We start from the raw sequence: 20,724 nt of genomic DNA on the forward strand, positions 1-20,724 counted from the left end.
CACCTGTCAACTTGACACTCTTTCCTGATCACAGCTCCAGATCTCAGAGCTGATTGATCATGGTTTGGAAACGCCCCCACGGCCTGTGGAAACTTGTCCAGACATTGTGGCTGATGACACTCCACTCCTGAGCCAGTCTGCTTTGCAGCTGTTTGTTGCCTTTAACGTTACTTACAAGGTTTTGGGACAAAATCTTAAATTCGATTTTTCTAAAGCTTGTTTATTTTTTTATTTTTTAAAAATACCAATCGTAAGAAGTTGTAAAAATAGCTCAGAGGTCCCTTCTAGCCTTTACCTGGCTTCTTCCAGTGGAAACATCTAAAGTATATTACAGTATTAAGCTAAGATTTTGGTTGGCATTGATAGGGCCTATCTTTTAGTCTGATACTGATGCCTTTTCCTGTGTATTTGTTCGTGTGGGTGTGTATTGTGTAGCTATGAGCACATGTGTATGTGGAGGCCGGAGATGGTATCCACATAAAACAAATAGATTACTATGAAAAAACCCAGGGCTACACAGAGAAACCCTGCCTCAAAAATCACCCCCAAAAAACAAGAAACCCTCAAAATTAAACAAAAAGCAAGAAACAAACAAACAAACCCTGAAAGTCTCTACAATTCAGTGAACTTCTTCCTATACAGTTAGAATTAGCGTTTGGAGTAGAAGTTGTGGAACTTCATTTTAAGTCTTTAAACTTTCAATATTGAATATATTTTATACTATTTTTGTGAGACATCATCTCACCATCTTGGAACTCACTATATAGGCCAGGCTGGCCTGGAACTCCCAGTACTTGCTTGCTTCTTCCTCCTAAGTGCTGGGATTAAAGGCGTGCACCACCACTGCTCTGCTTGAGTATATTTTATACTCCGATCCACCACCAAAACACAAGATCTGTGACAGAATTAGAACTAGAAAAACAAACAGCTCTATTTCCTCTTTTTTTTTTTTTTTTTTCAAGACAGGGTTTCTCTGTGTAGCTTTGGAGCCTATCCTGGCACTTGCTCTGTAGACCAGGCTGGCCTCGAACTCCCAGAGATCCACCTGCCTCTGCCTCCCAAGTGCTGGGATTAAAGGCATGCACCACCAACGCCGGCTATTTCCTCTTATATAATGCATGTGCCTTACCTTTTTAAATTTTTTTCTTTATTTTTAGTTATGTGTATGTGTGCGTTTGTATGTGGGTATTGCATATGAGAACAGGTGCCCAGGGAGATTGTGAGCTGCCTGGCCTGGGTTCTAGGGACTGCACTCCGATCCTCTATAAGATCAGTAGACATTAATTAAGTGTAGGAGTGTTTTGCTTGGGTGTGTGTATCTGTACCACACACATGCCTGGCACCCATGGAGGTCATAATAGGGTACCAGATCCCCTGGAATTGGAGTTACAGGTGATTATGAGTGCCATGTGGGCACTGGGAATCAAATCTTAACCACTAAGCTATCTCCTCAGCCCCTCTCTCTTTTAAAAAACTTTTTATTAGTTCTTTGAGAGTACATGTTTTGATCATATTCATCCCTCCAACTCTTCCCAAGTCCACCCCTGCCTACCCACCCAACCTATGTCTTTTTTTTTTTTAAACCCATAAAGACCATCATTTTGGGTGTGAGGACTTTCATTAGGACATGGTTGACTTCTCAGGGGCTACACTCTTACACAAAACTGTCTCTTCCTCTCCCAGCAGCTAACAGCTGCCAATAGTTCCTTGACTAGGGATGGGATTTGATGCCTCTCATCTCCACGAAGTGATTTGGTGGCTGGGGCTTGCACAAGTCTTATGTGTGCTGACAAACCACTGTGAGTTCATATTTACAGCTGTCTTGCTGTCCAGAAGATACTATCTTCTTGCAGTCATCCCTTGCCTCTGGCTCTTGTGTCCTTTTACATCCCCTCTTTTGTAATGATCCATGAACCTTGGGAGGATTGGGTGTGGTACAGATGTTTGTTTCTCAGGGCTGAGCGTCTGTAATCTCTTGTGCTCTGTTCCTTGGCATATAAAGTAGAAGGTTGAGAGCAGCGCAGTTCTGTGGCGACAAAAAAAAAAAAAAAAAAAAAAAAAAAAGACCCCCCCCCAGACCATACTTCCTCCCCCTCACTCTCCCAAAGGAAGAGAAGAATGATTATCAGCGGAAGAGTAGGAGGTGCAACAGAGAGTAGCACCTAGAGCCGGCTTCATGCTCGGAGTTTTTTGTTTTTTTCAAGACAGGGTTTCTCTGTATGGTTTTGGAGGTTGTCTTGGAACTTGCTCTGTAGACCAGGCTGACCTCGAACTCCCAGAGATCTGCCTGCCTCTGCCTCCCAAGTGCTGGGATTAAAGGTGTGCGCCACCAACGCCCAGTGTGTAATAATTCTTTACATTTGACTTTTTAATTCACAAAACAAGTTTAAAAATTCTGCCTCATTTGGTATCTCAACAATATTTTAGATTGTGTGTCTGGAATCTAGCTTTCAGCCTGTCCACAGACTGCTGTGGCCAACAGTGACCCAAAGCCTACTCTCCTTTATACATTTGTTTATTTTTTCATTTATTCACTTAAGTAAGTGTGTGTGTGTACCTGTGTACATGTATATGCGTGTATTTGTACCTGCAGAGGTCAGAGGACAACTTCTTGGAATGGATTCTCTCCTAAGTGGATCCTGGGGATTGAACTCAGGTCTCCAAGCCTGGCAGCAAGTGCCCTTACCCACTGAGCTATCTCACTGGCCCTCCAAAGTCTGTTCTTTTCTGGCTGGTGCTAAGATTGGACAATCATAATAAAAAACTACTCGGGCTGGAGAGATGGCTCAGAAGTTAAGAGCACTAGCTGCTCTTCCAGAGGTCCTGAGTTCAATTCCCAGCAACCACATGGTGGCTCACAACCATCTGTAATGAAATCTGGTGCCCTCTTCTGGCCTGCAGGCATACAGACAGAACACTGTATACATAATGAATAAATAAATCTTAAAAAAAAAAACAAAAACAAAAAACTACTCAACCAATGAAGCAAAAGAAAGTACACATGACACAGATGGGCTGACAAAGCTGGAAATATTTGGTGACCGGTCCTTTCAGAAATACTGGGGCCACTGACCTAGAATGTTGATTCTCTTAAGCCGTGTTTGAGTCCCAGACATATTTGTGAATGAAGTGTTGATGTTATCACATGAATGCTAAGATACTCTTTGTGATTGAAAAGGGTTTATATAACAGAAAACTTGTGGAGTAAAAGGTAAACTGTACCTTATTTTTCCATTTCCCATCCATATGTGCAAAATAAGGCTATATGCATGTGAGGTGGTTCTGGAAGGATGGGCACACACTGGTGAAGATGACTTGTTTTCTTGTGCTGTGGGTTGAACAGTGCACCCTGCCTGCTAGGTAAGTGCTGTGCTTCTGAGTCGCATCCCCAGCCCAATGGTGTCTCTGCAGAGGGTTCTCTGGAACTCACTGGGAAAGGCACTGCTTGCTCTATTCTCTACTGTGTCTACTGTGAATTTCCTCTGACCAGGAGCACACAGTATTTTTATATGTGGAACATAAGGCAAATGACCTCCATTCCAGTTGGAGAGGGTCTGACGTGGGTGAGTGTACACTAACTCATTAGTACACTCACCCACTCTAAGTCCTTCCTACCTTGCCCTCTGAAATATGGTGTTTATGATAAAGGACATGGCTTTTCCTGCCATGTCACCTGTGACTCACGGAGCCAAAACCTACCCACATCACACATGTGTTATGGAAATTACCACGTTCAAGCAGGTAACTTGGGCCGAACCCTCGTCCCTGAGAGTGGCCTCCTGTTTTCCTGCTCTCTCAGACCTTAAGACATAGTCTTGTGTCTCTGGGGAGTAGAAGGCTTTCCAGTGCATGATGATGCTGGCTGAGGTCTGAGCCACCAGCACTCCTTGGCCCAGAAATGGCCAAAGTGGTCCTTCCCGTTTGGACTGAGGGGCTCTGCTTATAGGGCCTACTCATTCGTCCCGTCTGTTGGCCCTCTGTGTACTGGTATGGTAGAGCACTCGCCTATTATGAGACTGCAGAGGTTGCTATCCAGGTGTTCCCAGGGCTGGCGTTGCCCTCTGTCTGGATAGGAGCCCTGAGCTTGGTCACTTGAGTCAGCAACAAAACCCACTTTGAAATCCAAGACTGGCTGTGTCTACTGAGTGAGTGTCTACACTGAGGTGTGTTTGGGAGGGTGGGGGGTGGGCAGGAGAAAGTCTAGGCAAGCAGGTTGGCTTGGCAGAGCCTGTGTGTGGTGTGCAGTATGTGGGACTGTCCATAGACTTGGAGGTGTCGGAGGAGTCTGTATCTGAGAGAAGTGGTAGAGCCAAGGCAGACACAGTCTAGGAACACTGGGGAGACTGGAGAATTTTTTCTCTCCTAACTTCGTATTATTATTGAAAAAGATTTATTGTGTGTGTATGAGTGTTTTGCCTGGTGTATGTAAATGCACCACATGTGTGCAGTGCCCTCTGAGGCCAGAAGGGGGTGTCAGATCCTCTGGAAAATGGAGCTACATACGAGTCACCATGTGGGTGCTGGGAACTGAACAGGCGTCCTCTGCAAGAACAGGAAGCTCTCCTAACAGCTGAGCCTTCCTGCCTTCCTATTCTTGCCAAGATGCATGCTCACGTACATTGAAAAATACTTCCGGCACTTGTATGGAGCTGGAGATGACTCAGCCATTAAGAGTGCCTGCAGCTGAAGTATGAGGGCCAAAGTTGCATCCCAGGACCCAGTAAAAGCTAGACATGGCTCCATATGTGCCTGTAACCCCAGCACGGGGGAGCAGAGACAGGAGGCTCACTGGGGCTTGCTGACTGCCAGTCTATTGAGAAACAAGAGCTCAGGGTTCAGAGAGAGACCCTGCTTCAGAGGAACAACAGGGTTACTAGATGTCCTCCTCAGGACATCTCTTCTATTCACATATATCACACCGAATAAAATTAAAAATTTTTTGAATGCAGAAAAGCACTTTTAAGTAATGAGGGGCAGTAAGGCAATACTAGTGACATCAAATTAAATAGGAGAAATTAGGGGAGTCATGCAAAAAAAGTGAGGTGGGAGGAGCTTGTGCATCAGCACTGACCCTCTCTGCAGATCAGCCTGCTTGGCAGTGACATTTCAAGGCTCCGAGGACATCAGTCCAGTAACTGAATATGTCGGGGAGGCCATCTCACACCATCTGTTTCTGAGTTGGCCTAGCTGCCAAGGCGCAGCTAAACAAAAACAAAATGAAATGAAACAAACAGGAAGAAGGGGAGATGTTTGTAGGTTGAGATTTTTGTTCTGTTTTGTTTGTTTTTAGACAAAGTCTCACTGTATAGTTCCAATAGGTCTCAAATTCACTCTGTAGACCAGTCTGGTCTCAGACTCACAGAGATCCATCTGCCTCTGTCTACTAAGTGCTGGAATCAAAGGTGACTGGCAACCAGGCAAGATGTTTATAGCATTTCCCCACCCCCAAGATAGTTTCTCTGTGTAGCTTTGGAGCCTGTTCTGGAACTTTCTCTGTAGACCAGGCTGACCTCAAAACTCACAGAGATCTGCCTGCCTCTGCCTCCCTTCCAAGTGCCGGGGTCAAAGGTGAGTGCCACCATCACCTGGCTGATATTTATGGTTTTATGCCACTAAATTTTGGAGTTGTTTGCTATTTAGAAAAAAACAAAAAGGTTAGGCTGCATCTAGCTACTGCCCTCCAGGATGCAGTGGAAGGTAGGGCTTTACAGGAGTGATTAGCATGAAAAAAAATCCTTAAATGGTAAATAAGGATGTATTTCTGTGAAGAAGGTTGTGAAAGAACAATAATACAAAATAGATAACTTTGGTTCATCTATGGAGATAAACAAAATTTTGGTTACTAAGGAACTTTTAATATATGTACAACGCTGCATTCATTATTCACCATCAAATAAGGTAAAATCCTAAACCAGGCCTGGTACACGTCTGTAATCTCAGCAATTGGGAGGTGGGGCTGGGAGGTCAGCAGGTCGAGGCTGTCCTGGTCTATATAACCCTGTCAAAAAACAACCAACCAAACAAAAAACCAGCTTGCTGGTGGCTTTAATCCTAACATTCAGGAGGCAGAGGTAGGTAGATCTTTGAGTTCAAAGCCAGCCTGGTATGCAGAATGAGTTCCAGGACAGCAAGGGCTACACAGAGAAACCCTATCTTGAATAACAAACGAACAAACTCCTGACCAAACAAACCAACCTTTCATCTTCTGCAACACAGATGAAACCAGATGTCATGGCAACTCTTATAAAGGAAACATTTCACTGAGGCTCGCTTACAGTTCACAGTTTAGTCCATTGTCATCATGGTGGGACATGGCAGTGTGCAGGCAGACAGGGTGCTGGAGAAGGTGCTGAGAGTTCTACATCTTTATCTAAAGGCAACAGGAAGCAAGCGTGTCTCTGGGCGTAGCTGGAGCATAGGAGACCTCAAAGCCCATCCCCACAGTGACACACTTCCTCCAGCAAAGCCACACCTCCTAGTAGTGCCGCTCCCTATGGGGGTCATTTTCTTTGAAACAACCACAGACACTAAACACAGAAATGCATCATATATTTAACTCTTGTGGAAGCTAAAAAAACTGATCACACCAAAGTGGAGGTTGGCATGGGACAGGTGGAGAGTTTGATCGAGGATATCAACATACGGGCACAGAGAGGATCCTAAAAGGAGAGTACCACAGAATCAGCTCCCACTACAATGAAATGCCCCTCCCACCCAGGCCTTCCACATCAGCCCCTCCTACCCAGGTCTAGGCCTTCCATATAAGCCCCTCCCACCCAGGCCTTCCACATAAGCCCCTCCCACCCAGGTCTTCCACATCAGCCCCTCCCACCTAGGCCTTCCACATCAGCCCCTCCCACCTAGGCCTTCCACAAAAGCCTCTTCCACCTAGGCTTTCCACATAAGCCCTTCCCACCCAGGCCTAGGCCTTCCATATGAGCTCCTCCCATCCAGGCCTTCCACATAAGCCCTGACTTGAGCATAACTAGAAAACGGTGTGTCACCAGGTTCTTGGGGAAGTGTTAGCCAGGCAAGGTGGTATACAGCTCTACTCCTATCCCTGGGAAAACTGAGGCAAGAAGATCTTAATTTCAGGTCAGCTTGGTTATTTAAGGAGACCTTCTTTCAAAGAAAAAAACAAGCTGGGTGGTGGTGGCGCACGTCTTTAATCCCAGCACTCAGGACGGGCTGAGTCAGGAGGATGTCTGTGAGTTCGAGACCAGCCTGGTCTACAAGAGCGAGTTTCAGGACAGCCTCCAAAGCCACAGAGAAACCCTGTCTCGAACCCCCCTCAGAAGAAGAAGAAGAAGAAGAAGAAGAAGAAGAAGAAGAAGAAGAAGAAGAAGAAGAAGAAGAAGAAGAAGAAAGAAGAAAAAGCCTGTTAAATGGTGATATTGTCAGAGACACTGAACACTGGGACAAAAATTATGATACGACTCTGTTAAGGAGGCAAAGAAAATGGCATAAGCCAAATTCTCATTGTCCACATAACGGGGTCAGTGTAGAATGCCCAAGTAAGTACATGAAGATGGCGGGTACCATCCTACTTGAAAGTAAGTCTCTAAGGAGACGGGAGAAGTTCTTAAAGATAATACCTCTGGTTGCCCCGTGGGGCTGGAGAGATGGCTCAGTGGTTAAGAGCACCGGCTGCCCTTCTAGGAGACCTGGGTTCAATTCCCTGCACCTACATGGTGATTCACAATTTTCTGTAGCCTCAGTTGCAGGGGAACTGACACCCCTTCTGGCCTTCTGGGGCACTGCGGTCATGTGGTGCATATACAAATTTGGAGATAAGACACTCATAACACAAAATAAAAAGGGAAAGTATTTTTTAAAGGTGGAGAATATGAATTGTGGAGACCTCTGGTCACCCCTGACCCAGCATCTGGCTGAGAAATGTAATAGTTAATCTACGAGGCGGCTTCCTACAGCTTCTGCGGACAGGCTGGGATGGATTCAAGGTAGGCCAAGGGACACAGGCTCTGGCCAGAAGAAGCTCTTAATACAATTTTATAGAAAACAAAACCAAAAGACCTACTTAATGGTATTGCTTTGAAAAAACGCCAAGTTCTAAAAATGAAGTCGAAAGAAAACAGACCCACATTTCCTTCCTACTTGCAAGCCTGTCTTTCAAAGCATCCACTGCCTGGAAGGGCCGTTTGAAAATCAGATCCGCCCAGCTCTTTCTCAGAGCCCAGCACAGGGCAGGAGCGGGTAACACCGAGGGAGGGAAGCTTGAAGCGGCTTGCAGCGGGTCTGTTCTCATCGCGGCCGCTCATCCCTCCCACGTGTCCAACCCAGTGGGTCTGCGCTGCAGCACGCACCGCTTCAGCCCTGAGACTCTGGCCGGGTTCCAGGCGGTGTAGGCCCTGCTGGAAGGAGCCAGAGGAATGCCTGCAAGGCTGAGCGCATTCCGGGGCCGTGTGCAAATGCTGATGCAATCACCGCAGCGTTCTGGGGGCAGCCAGGCGCTGTAACCCCCAGCCCAGCAGGAAGGTACCGTGTCGGGGGCGTAGGGGGAAGGCGGGGGATAGAAAAGTATTTTTCACGATGTCTTTGGCTTTTGACTCCATGAAGGGCATTCCCGTTGGAGTAGAAACAGCTTTATGGTTCCCTTTGACTTCCCAAGTAGTTGAGATTGGCTTTTCTTAGATCCCTGTGTACCCAGGATTGGAGTGGGCTGCCGTGGGAAGTTGTGAGTTCCCTGCCTGGGGTGCGGAATAGCTAATTGGCAGCAAAGTTGTGGAGGCGAAAAGGACTCCAACACCAAGATGCTATGAGTCTTTGGTGCCCATTGTCCCTAAGACGCTGCCAGAGGTACGCAACCTGATGCGGATTTCACAACCATCTTCTCAGGTCGGTGATGCAAGCTCGTTCAGGAGAAAGTCCCGGCTGCTGAGACGGACCTTGGGCTGTTGGAGCTGCAAGTGCCTGACTCACGCTTCTCAGCCCATGCCAGCATTTCAGAGGGAAGCGATGCAGTCTCCCCCACTTCTTCCTCTGCTCGCCCCCTGAAGGCAAGCGTCCTTTCTCCGCCTTCCACTGACTACACATAACTCTCTGGGAGATCTCAGACACACCCCTCACTCAAACCCTCACCCTTGTGGATCTCAAGCTGTTTCCAGCCTTGACCTCATTCCTGAGCCCCTCGCCCACCGAGCCATCCGGGAGCCCAGCATCTTCGTCACCTCTCAGCATCTCACACGTATCCAGAAGGGGTCTGTTCTTCGGCCTTGGACCCGGCTCTCAGCTCCAGCTTAGTTCATTTCTAGGTGTTCAAGCCTCCACACGCCCCCTCGTGGTGCAGCTTTTTGGCCTTTTTCATTCCAACTCCATCACTGTCAATTCCGGTGCTCAAGTGTTGGCCAAGTGACTGGCCCCGTTTTCCTTTGCTTCCCACTCCTCCAAGCAATGCATTCTTCACACTGCCAGAAGGATGTGGGATACTGCCTCCACCAGGTGGTCATTCCCTTATGAACAAGTGCAAAGCACAAAAAGACAGACATTGGCAAGTGTGGGCGAGGATACAGGGCAGCCCAAGCCTTGGTGCAGATCCTGGTGGGTGTGTGGAAAGGCAAACAACTCTGGAAAACTGGTTGCATCCATTAAAGAGGGAAATACATAATCATGGCCTAACGAGACTGCTGCAAGATTCAAACCCAGCAAATACACAGCCACTAGAGCAGCACTCTCAACTTGTGGGTCACGACCCCTTTTTTGGGGGGGTGTCAAATGACCATTTCACCAGGGTCACCTAAGACCGTTGGAAAGCACAGATAGTCATTATAATTCATAACAGTAGCAATAAAAATAATATGGTTGGGGGTCATGAGGAACTGTATGACAGGGTCTCAGCATATTAGGAAGGCTGTGAACCACTGCCCCAGAGCATCACAGGGCACTGAAGAAAGGTGCTGTCTGTGGATGGGGCTGTTACAGAGCAGAAAGAAGAAACCCGACTTGTGTGTAGTGTAAGTCACATACATAGGTAAGACAGGGGGAAGTCCCTGGTGTGGCCAGGATGGTGCTTTGTCTGTGTGTATAGAGTTCCTGAGAGGGACCACCATGACATTCAGGAGTTTTTGATTGTTTGTTTGATTGTTTTGGTTTTTCGAGACAGGGTTTCTCTGTGTAGCTTTGGAGCCTATCTTGGCACTCGCTCTGGAGACCAGGCTGGCCTCGAACTCACAGAGATTTGCCTGCCTCTGCCTCCCGAGTGCTGGGATTAAAGGCTTGCGCCACCAATGCCCGGCGACATTCAGGAGTTTTAGCAATAATTTGTATCTTTTAAAAATTATTTCTGGGCTGGAGAGATTGCTCACAGGTTAAGAGCACTGGCTGCTCTTCCAGAGGTCCTGAGTTCAATTCCCAGCAACCACATGGTGGCTCACAACCATCTATAACGAGATCTGGTGCCCTTTTCTGGCCTGCAGGCATACATGTAGGCAGAACACTGTATACATTATAAATAAATAAATCTTTAAAAGGTTATTTTTAGGGGCTGGAGAGATGGCTCAGAGGTTAAGAGCACCGATTGCTCTTCCAGAGGTCCTGAGTTCAATTCCCAGCAACCACATGGTGGCTCACAACCATCCCTTATGAGATCTGGTGCCCTCTTCAGGTGTGCAGATATACATGTAAGCAGAATGTTGTATACACATAAATAAAATAAATAAAATCTTTAAAAAAGTTATTTTTATTAATTTAAAATTATGTATCAATATTGTGTGACTATGTGCACAGGAGTGCAAGTACCCTCTGAATCCAGAAGAGGGCGCCAGATCCCCTGGAGCTGGAGTTAACAGATGAAGGTGAGGTGCCTGAAATGGCTTTTGGGAACAAAACTCTAGTTCTCTGCAAGAGCAGCAAGTGCTCTTAACTTCATAGCCATCCGTTCAGCCCCAACAACTGTATTGTGTGTGTGTGTGTGTGTGTGTGTGTGTGTGTGTGTGTGTGTGTGTGTGTGTGTGTGTTAAGATTATTGCCAGGCAGTGGTGGTACATGCCTTTAATCCCAGCATTTTGGAGGTCAGCCTGGTCTACAGAGTGAATTCCAGGACAGCCAGGGCTATTACACAGAGAAACCCTGTCTCGAAAAACAAAACAAAGTAATTTATTTTATGTGTATGGGTGTTTTGCCTGCGTGTACGTCTTCGTATCATGTGTCTGGTGGTTGAGGTCAGAAGAGAGGGTTGGATCCCCTGGAATTTGAGTTGCAAATGGTTGTGAACCACCACGTGGGTGCTGGGAACTGAATCCAGGCCTTCTGGAAGAGCAGCCAGTGCTCCTAACCACCGAGGCATCTCTTTAGTCCCAACATCTAATTTTTACTCTTTCCTCCCCTCTCCCTCAACCCCCCTTTCCTTTCCTCTAGAGTCTCACTATGTAGCCCGGCTGGCCTTTTAACGCCAACCCTCCTGTCTCTGTCTCCCAAGCGCTGGGATTCCAGGTATGCCTGGCGATGATTGGTTTCCTTACCTGGCTGCTGTTTCCATAGGTGTGGTCAGTTTCTGAGAAGTTTTGCCATGTATCATTTATACTTCCATAGAAACTCACTAGACCCGCCTCCCTCCATATATACACAGGGACAGAAAGCCTCCTCCCCGGGTGCTCAAGCCCAGAGGAGAATCCTGCAAAGCTGGAAACAGACTAAGCCTTACCGTACGCTCACAGACCTTCAGGCCTCCTTTCCATCCATACCTTCGCTGTCCGCCATCTAGGCCACTCCTGCTTCTGATGGCTGGTCTGTGTCCTGGAGTCCTTTCTCTGCGTCTTCAGCATGGGTCTCTTTACATGGTTCTGTCTGAGGACACCACCTCCGTGAGATTTCTCAAGCCTCTCTGGTGGCACAGCACCTCCACGTGTTACTCCTCTCCGTCTCCCAGCTCTGGTCTGTGCTTGCCTGTAATTCCCTTTAAAGGGAAACCTGAGGGGTGGTAAAAATGGTGTCTCTTTCACCTTTGTAATAACCCCTGGGGCCAAATCTGTGCCTGGTACGGTGCCTCAGCTAATGAGTGTTTGACAAATGATCGCATGTGCGTTCACAGTTAAGCTGTCATCCGTCCTGCCAGAAAACCAAGGCACCCAGCATGTCAAAAAGAAAAAAAGAAAAGAAAAGAAAAGAAAAGCCCTCTTGTGCAGGAACAAGCCCCTTAAAAAGTCAACACAACATCCTGCTGGTCCTTCATGGGCTGCTGACAACCCAGTAGATGGAACTGTGTTCTGCAGCATTGTGGGCGTGTCCAATTAGACTCGGTGAGACCGAGCTGCCCTCCAACATGAATAAGCCTTGCAAATATGTGGTTAATGACCATGTCGCTCCGTGTCAGTTCTTAATCCCAGATAATTAGCAGATAGATAATTGGTGGAAGAACGGGAGGTGCTGACAGACGGCCCATCACTTGGGTGAAGTTAATGATCCTCTGTGGATTAAGCCCCACCCTCTGGGAGTGTTGATGGCTGCTATTTGAAATGCTCCTTTTGAAAGGGCCTGGATCCAAGAAGAGGTGTCAAGAACTCCAGCTCGGGGCGTGGCATCAGAACTAATTCCCTGAGCTGCTTCCGGGAAGGTGGGTGGACAGATACAGGGCAGCAAGCCTGGAACAGGCCGCTGGGGTCCTGTGCTGATCACACCCTACTGAAGCCTCACTTGGCCCTTCTCTTCCCTGGGTTTTGCCGTGTCAGTAAGGATGCATGGTGGGGAGAGAGAATGTGTAAGAGACAGGATTTTGCCTAGGCGGCCACTCTGACTTAGAAAGTGGATTTTTGTTGTTGTTTTTCATTTATTTGGGTAGTTTGACTGGATGATACTACCTGTGGAAGAAATATTTGGGGGAATGAAGAGACGTCTGGAGCTGGGTGGTGGTGTCGAACTCCTTTAATCCCAGTACTCGGGAGGCAGAGGCAGGCAGATCTCTGAGTTTGAGGCCAGCCTGGACTACAGTGTGAGTTTCAGGACAGCCCAGGACTACACACAGAGAAACCCTGTCTGGAAAATAAGAACAAGGGGTGGGGGTTGAGATGTGAGTTGGCAGGGCTTCTAGTGAGCTGATACAGGGCCAGCTAGCTGCCCACCATGCTGTGTTCACTGGGATCCTTAGTGTCAGGTCATCCCTGGGAGGTGACACTCAAGCCAGGCTGCTTCCTGGGCCTGCTGCCTGCTCCTAGGAGTGGGGAGGTGGTTTTCACCAGAATGAGGTTGAGGGTGATGTGGTTGTGTCATGTCTAGGCCTGGACCCCAGCACCACACTACCCTCTTCACTTTCCTGTCATGGAGGTCACTTCTCTTTGCTGCCTGGATTTCTAGGAAGGCAAGAAGCTAAGCCCAAATCACCACACATAGCAAAGGGACACAGGCATCCATCTGCATGGGTGGTCCATGACTAGGCCACAGTTAGAGATGCCTTGGTTGCCCCAGTAAGCAGGAAGCCAGTTTGTTTCTGTGGGGCTGCTTCTGAGAACTCAAAAGGGAAATTCAGTTACAATTTAGAGCTTTGAAAACTGTGAGCTAAGGCATCTGTGTAAAGGAAATTTCTGATATCAGCAACATGCAAACACTGCAAAACAAAAGGAAACAAACTATCCAAGAAGCAAGCAAGCAAAGCTCCCAAAGTCCTCTTAATAAAGCAACTTGAAGGTTGAAAGATTCTTGCTGTTTGTTTTGAGAGACAGGATCTTACAATATAGGCCAGGAGGGCCTTGTTCTCCTGCATCAGTCTTCCCAGTGCTAGGGACACACATGTGCCATCATAACTGACCATAAAGATGGAAGAAAATCATATTGCCAGACAAGTGTCAGAATCAAAGGAGCACAAAGTGACTGGGTCCTGTCACACATTCAGAGGCTTAGGGCAGTGGCGTCCACAAGGGTCAGCCTTGGAATTTGTTAGTGTCTAGAGACCTTTGTCACATCCCTCTGGAGGGGGTGGGTATTGTCATCTAGAGGACTGCACCAAAGATGCAGCCACATGTCCTACAACACAGACTCATTGACCAAAGTGTTACCCAGCCCTGAACACCAATAATGTGGAGGTAGAAAGTTCTGGTTTCATGGTTTCCTAAGAACGGTAGGACAATGATGGGATTCTCTGCAGGCTTCAGATTTCCAGAGGTAATGGTGTGGGAAAGAGCCCCTCCTAGGGGAATTCTGCCAAAGCCCTGGGGTGAGTGGGTGTTTGTAAGCTATGGGTCAGATGGCTCCATGGGTCAGGGAAGGCACCAACCTGGGACCCTGGGCAACAGGTTTGCCGATACTTGATAATGTGGAGAGTAAAACCCAGCCTAGGACAAGAGGAAGAGATAGATATGAGCTGGGTATTGTATCGGAGGATGGATTTGACTCCAAATTGTCCTTTTGAATTGTTAAAAAAAATAGTGTCTCACTTTGTAGCCCAGTATAGGATGAAATTTGTGGCAATCCTTCTGCCTCAGCATTCCAAATACTAGGGTAAGCTACAGAACTCTCTCTGTAGACCAGGCTGGCCTCAAACTCACAGAGATCTGCCTGTTTCTGCCTCCTAAGTGCTAGGATTAAAGGCATGTGCCACCAACACCCAGCAGACTTCACAATTTTTGAAAAAGATTTATTTTTATTCTCTCTCTCTCTCTCTTTCTCTCTCTCTCTCTCTCTCTCTCTCTCTGTGTGTGTGTGTGTGTGTGTGTGGTGTGTGTGTGTGTGCACATGAGTGCAGGTGTTCTTGGAGGCCAGAAGAAGGCATTAGCTCCCTTGGAGCTGGAGTTATAAATGGCTGTCAGCTGACTGACATGTGTTGTGCTGGGAACTCTGGTCATCTGAAAGAACAGGAAGTGCTTGTAACAGCTGAACTATCTATCTATCTATCTATCTATCTATCTATCTATCTATCTATCTGTCTATCATCTATCTATATCCAGAAAATCTTGAACCTGCAGTAAATTTCTTTTGTTTTCTTTTTTTTAAGATTTTATTTATTTATTATGTACACAACATTCTGCTTCCATGTATATCTGCACACCAGAAGAGGGCACCAGATCTCATAACAGATGGTTGTGAGCCACCATGTGGTTGCTGGGAATTGAACTCAGGACCTCTGGAAGAGCAGTCAGTGCTCTTAACCTCTGAGCCATCTCTCCAGCCCTTGTTTTCTTTCTTATCTTTTTTTTTTCCTTTAGAAATTTCCCTTCAGGTTCAGATTTGGATACTATGTTATTACCATGTTGTATGACCCATGTTGTACCATGTCTGATCCATATTGCCCAATTAGGGGCACCAATCACAAGATGGTCATGTACAGGGTGGCCTTGTCCTGGAACCTCTGCTTCAACTAGCCATGATTGCATCATTGAAAAACCTTGGGGGTTCAAGAGGATGGAACTTAAGGAAAGCATGGAACCCAGTGGTCCCTCCCTGCACTCAGTTAGCTGGCTAGGCTCCTGTTCTACAGGCACTTGTCAGACCTCTCTGAGTCCATTGTTCTTAGTAAAGTGTATGTGTGAGTGTGTGCACGAGTGTGTGTGTGTGCACGTGCGTGAGTGCGTGAGTGTGTGAGTGCGCGCGCGCATGTGTGTGTGTGTGTGTGTGTGTGTGTGTGTTTAGGCCAGAGGTCAACTTTGAATATTATTTCTCAGGTGCCACCTACTTTATTTTGAGTTAGGGTCTTTCATTGGCCTGGTGCTTGTCCACTAGTATAGGCTGGCTGTCCAGTGATGGAGCCCCAGGGACACCTCATGCTCAGATTACAAGTGTTTATCACTATGCTGGGCTTTTTAAAAACATGGGTTGTGGGGATTGAATTCAGGTTCTCACACTGTGTGACAAGCTATCCCCCCTAGGCCTATGAATATTTTTGAGGAGCTATTCATCCACATAAAAGAAGGGATAGACACTACACTCATCACCGTCATCGTGTAAACTGAAGTTCCCAGAGAAAAAGCCTCACACAGTGAAGACTGCTCTGCTGACTGATTGGAACTCCATGACTGTAGAGAGTTGGAACGTTACAGATCCAGACATCTTTGGCCATCTTTAGTCCCATCAGTGGCCATTTAACACCCACCTTCTGTGTCTGACCTGGTGTCCTTTCCACTCTCAGGTAAAACCTTTGGGATGTATTAATTTAGCAGACACTAGCTTCCCTGAAGCCCACAACAGAGTGACACCTCTTTGCTCTGACCTGCAGGCCTTCTGTCATCCCCAAGGCATTTGTTCAGTGCCTTGGCTTATGGCTTTGTTGTTGTTGTTGTTGTTGTTCTGTGACTATTAAAATTTTGTGTAACCAATTCCACACCAGATCATGTCATTCAGGAAACCTAATCTGTGTTCCTGGGCCATGATCACTCATGATTGGCAGAGAAAAAAAAATCACCTCATATTCCCTTTGAGGGTTACAACTGTGTTTTGGCTGGCAACTAGCATCATATAAACCTTCTTTTAAAAGATTTATTTATTTTTATCTCATGTGTATGGGTGTTTGCCTGCATGTATGTATGTGTATCACATGAGTGTAGTGCCTCTGGGGGCCTGAAGAGGGCATCAGATTATCTGAAGTTGAAGTTGAGAGATGGGAGCTGGTATGAGATGCTGGGAACAGGGCCTCTGTCCTCAAGTGCTCTCACTGCTGAGCTATCTCTCCAGCTCCAGAGAAGCCTTCCTGAACGCACCTTAAGGAAAGACAGCATAGACTGACCTCTCCCATATTTCTTTCTGATTCCTTCCCTCTGGACACAAACACCAACTAGTTGGGGCTAATGGGTTCTTTCTTTAAAATTATTAATTTTCATTTTGTGTGCATTGGTGTTTTGTGTGCATGTATGTCTGGATCTTCTGAAACTGGAGTCACAGACACTTGGGAGCTGCCATGAAGGTGCTGGGAATTGAACCTGGGTCCTCTGAAAAAGCAGCCAGTGCTCTGAAGTGCTGATCCATCTCTACAGCCCTGATCAGATCTTTCTGCCTGTCTACCTGTCGTCGTCGTCATCATCGTCACCGTCATCTTCCTCTTCATCTTTTTCTTCTTCCTCCTCTTCATCACTATTTGCAGTCCTGGGGATTGAACCCAAGGCCTCTACATTCTGGGAAAGTGCTCCACCCCTGAGCTGCATTATACCCTGACATCTGTGTACTTCTTTAGAGTCCCGCCTATGGTGTGGAAGACATTCTTCAGCTCCTCGGGCGCAGTGTTGTTTACAGCAGGCACCCACTCTGACTGCCTAAGGGCTGTGTTGGACTAGTCAGTAGATCCCAGAAATGTGAGCCTCCATGCAGTTTGTCTCATCTGTTTTGTGCTTTAACTAACAGAACATTAACCTTTTCAGTGCCTGCTGTTTACACTCAATGCTTTCATGATTTATAAAGAGCAATGCACAGGGACCCTGTGAGTTCTTTACCCAGTCTTTCCCAGGGTAGTGATGCCCTGTAAGAAGGGGGATGGCATAGGTAAGGCAGATGGTAGCACAGGCCAGGCCAGGGTGAACAGGTCTCTCAGGTCACCATTTTCTATCCATCCCTACTTCCTTTCACCTACATCCATTCCTAGCCCTTGGTAGTCACTAAATTGTTTTCCATCAATGCAAAACTGTTACATGAGGCCTGGAGAGGTGGATCAGCAGTTAAGGGCATGTAATCATCTTGCTGAGGACCCGAGTTTGGTTTCCAGCACTTGGGCCCGCCAGATTACCACTGCCCATAACTCCAGCTTTGGGGGAGTATGAAAACTTCTTCTGACCTCCACAGGCACCCAAGGTGTGTACACCAACATACAACACACAGTCACATAGTTAAAAATAAAATAAAAAAAAACATGTAAAAGTCAGGTGTGGCACAGGACAGGCAATTGTGTGTCAATAATTTATGCCTTTTTCTTGCTGAGTAATGTTCCATGGTAAGAATGTTCCATGATTTAGTTATTGTGTTGAAGAATGTGAGTCTTTTTCTTCTAGCTAAAAAATATCTATTATCTACACAGGCCCAGAACCAGGGCTATGAGTTAGCCCACCCCAACATTCACCCCATCTATGATCTGAAGGAGCACGTGAAGGGGCCTGTTCTGCAGATCCAAAGCTGCAGGGTCTCCAGGACACAGAGCAACAACAGGATAACCATGAGGAGCCCCAGTGAGGGCCCAGTAGCAACAGCATGGCAGAAACCAGAGGCCTCAAATCAGACCAATGACTCTTTGCAAAGAACTCTTGCAAGAAAAGAAATGTGGACAAAAGGGTCTACTGTGTGACTCACTGTGGCATACTACAGCTTCCATGATGAGATTTTTCTTTCTTTCTTTTTCTTTTTTCTCTCAAACTTTATTTTATTTGACTTTGGTGGGGGAGGCTGCAAGGGCAGAGGGCATCTGGATGCAAATGCACGGGAGATGAGTGGGATTGAGATGCCTGATGTGAAAGATACAAGGAATAAATAAAAAAGAAAGTTTATAATAAAAATATTTATTTTTTATTTATGTGGATGCATATGTATGAGTGCATGCCGTGGCTGCGCAGGGGCCCTCAGAGGCCAGCAAATGACAGCAGATCCACTGGAGCTGGAGTTACAGATGCTTGTGAGTCATCCAGCTTGGGTTCTGGGAACCAAACTGGACTCTAGTGCAAGAGTGGTAACTGCTTTTAGCCGCTGAGCCATTGCTATAGCTTTCCCGCTATCTTGTTCTTTCTTCTTTTTTGGTGTTATTTTGCTGATATGAATAAAGTGACTGCAAACATTCATGAGTTTTTTTTTTAAAGATTTATTTATTTATATGTGCATTGGTGTTTTGCCTTTACGTGTGTCTGTGTGAGGGAGTTGGATCCCTTGGAACTGGAGTTACAGTCAGCTGTAAGCTGCCATGTAGGTGCTAAGAATTGAACCTGGGTCTTCTGGAAGAGCCGCCAGTGTTTTTAACCACTTGGCCATCTCTCCAGTTCTCATGAACTGCTTTTAGTGTGAACAAATCTTTTTTTTTTTTTTCTAGTATGAATGCCCAGGAGTTTGAATGTTGAGTCATATGGTGGTTCCGTTTTGGCTTCCGGGGACTGCCAAGCTGAGTGGCCTTCCCACTCTGAACCCCCACAGCCCTGTCTGAGTGAGCAGTCTCTGGCTCCTTGCCAGCTTCTGTTGGCGTCACTGCTTTTATCTGTGGTTTTAATTGCACCTCCCTGGTGGCTGACAATGCTGCCCTTCTCTACACAGTCCCTTTACCATCCTCTTGATGAAAAATCTCTCTATCTTGTTTGGTTTTTTTCCTGATGATCTTTGAGAGTGGTCTGTAGACTCTACAAGGGAATCCTTTGTCAAATGTGTGGTTTTCAGATATTTTCTCTCTCTCTGAAGCTTTCCTTTTTTCTCTTTTAAAAAGATTTATTTATTCATATGCCTGCATGTATGTATGCCTTGTGTGTTACCCATGGAAGCCAGGAGGGAGCGTTGGATCCTCAGGAACTGGAGTTGTGAGCCTCCATGTGGGTGCTGAGAATGGAACTGGACCCCCTGCAGGATCAGCAAGTACTCTTAGCCACTAGGTCATCTCTTCAGCCTCCCACCAACTGCCTTGGTTTTTCATGACAGGGCTTCTCTGTGTTGTCCTGGCTGTCCTGGAACTCACTCAGTAGACCAGGCTGGCCTTGAACTCATAGAGATACCTGCCTCTGCCTCCCAAGTACTGGGACTGAAGTGAGCACCACCACCACCACCACCACCCTGGGATTCAAGGCATGCGTCACTACTGCCTGTCTGATTTTTTTCTTTTTTAATACTGAGCCAGCCTGAGATAGTTTAATAGTCAGCCATCTCTGAGATAAGCTCTGACCCGTCACAGTGTACAATTCTTGTTGTACTGCCAGATTCTGTTTGCAAATGTTTTGTTAAGGCTTTTCCATTTGTGTCTATGAGGAGTTAGGAACTTTCAGTTTTCTGGTTTTGTATTATCTTCAAAAATATCCACATACTCAAGAATGGGTCTGTATTTATTTATTTACTAACTTACTTGCCTGCATGTGGGTGTGGAGGTCAGAGGACAACTTGCAAGAGCTGGTTCTCTCCTTTGACAATGTGGAGAATTCAACTCAGTGATTGGGCTTGGGGACAGGTATCTTTACCTGCTGAATCATCTCATTCACCCTTTTGTGCTTTCTTTACAAGTCTCAGAGTTTGAGTCATTCTGGTTTCCCAAAATAAAATGGGATACATTTCCTCCTCTTCTGTTTTTTGGAAGAAATGGTGTAATTGTAATTCAAACAGCTGATAGAATTTTACCAGAAACCCCATACAATTGTAGACATTTCGTTTTAGGAATTAAGGAAAATTGTGTGTAGTTATGTATCCGTGTGTGGTGGTTGTGCATGTGTGTGTTTATGTCTGTGTGTATGGCTATGTATGTGTGTGGTTGTGTGTGTGTGTGTGTTTATGTATGTGTGTGCAGTTATATGTGTGTGTTTATGTATTGTGTAGTTATGTGTGTGTGATTATGTATGTGTGTGATTGTGTATGTGTGTGGTTATGTATGCGTGTGTGTGGTTGTGCCTGTGTGTGCTAATGTTTGTATGTGGTTATGACCGTATGTGATTATGTGTATGTGTAACTATATGTGTGTGTGGTTATGTGCGTATGTGGTCGTGTTTGGTGGTTATGTGTCTGTGGACATGTGTGGTGGGGCACACATGCCTGTGCACATGAGCAGAGGCCAGAGGGAGATGTCAGCTCTTCTCTTTACTGCTCTTGGACCTGGGATTCACTGTTTTTCAACAATCCAGGCCATCCTCC

The 20,724-nt window shown here is 46.4% G+C and overlaps 3 long non-coding RNA genes across 3 annotated transcripts; 2 read left to right on the top strand and 1 right to left on the bottom strand.

Annotated features, from left to right (window-relative positions):
* Positions 1–6,532: 6,532 nt before the first annotated feature.
* On the bottom strand, positions 6,533–8,171 carry LOC118238318. Its single transcript, XR_004768266.1, has 2 exons — positions 8,039–8,171; positions 6,533–6,659 (listed from the first exon to the last, which is right to left on the bottom strand). It is a non-coding gene; the product is annotated as an uncharacterized LOC118238318 (long non-coding RNA).
* An 84-nt stretch (positions 8,172–8,255) lies between these two features.
* On the top strand, positions 8,256–9,832 carry LOC113834382. Its single transcript, XR_003482878.2, has 2 exons — positions 8,256–8,496; positions 8,857–9,832. It is a non-coding gene; the product is annotated as an uncharacterized LOC113834382 (long non-coding RNA).
* Positions 9,833–11,049: 1,217 nt separating this feature from the next.
* On the top strand, positions 11,050–18,688 carry LOC118238319. Its single transcript, XR_004768267.1, has 3 exons — positions 11,050–12,568; positions 15,810–16,069; positions 17,942–18,688. It is a non-coding gene; the product is annotated as an uncharacterized LOC118238319 (long non-coding RNA).
* Positions 18,689–20,724: the final 2,036 nt, after the last annotated feature.

The sequence above is a fragment of the Cricetulus griseus genome, chromosome 2, assembly GCF_003668045.3.
Source record: "Cricetulus griseus strain 17A/GY chromosome 2, alternate assembly CriGri-PICRH-1.0, whole genome shotgun sequence".
NCBI lineage: Eukaryota > Metazoa > Chordata > Mammalia > Rodentia > Cricetidae > Cricetulus > Cricetulus griseus.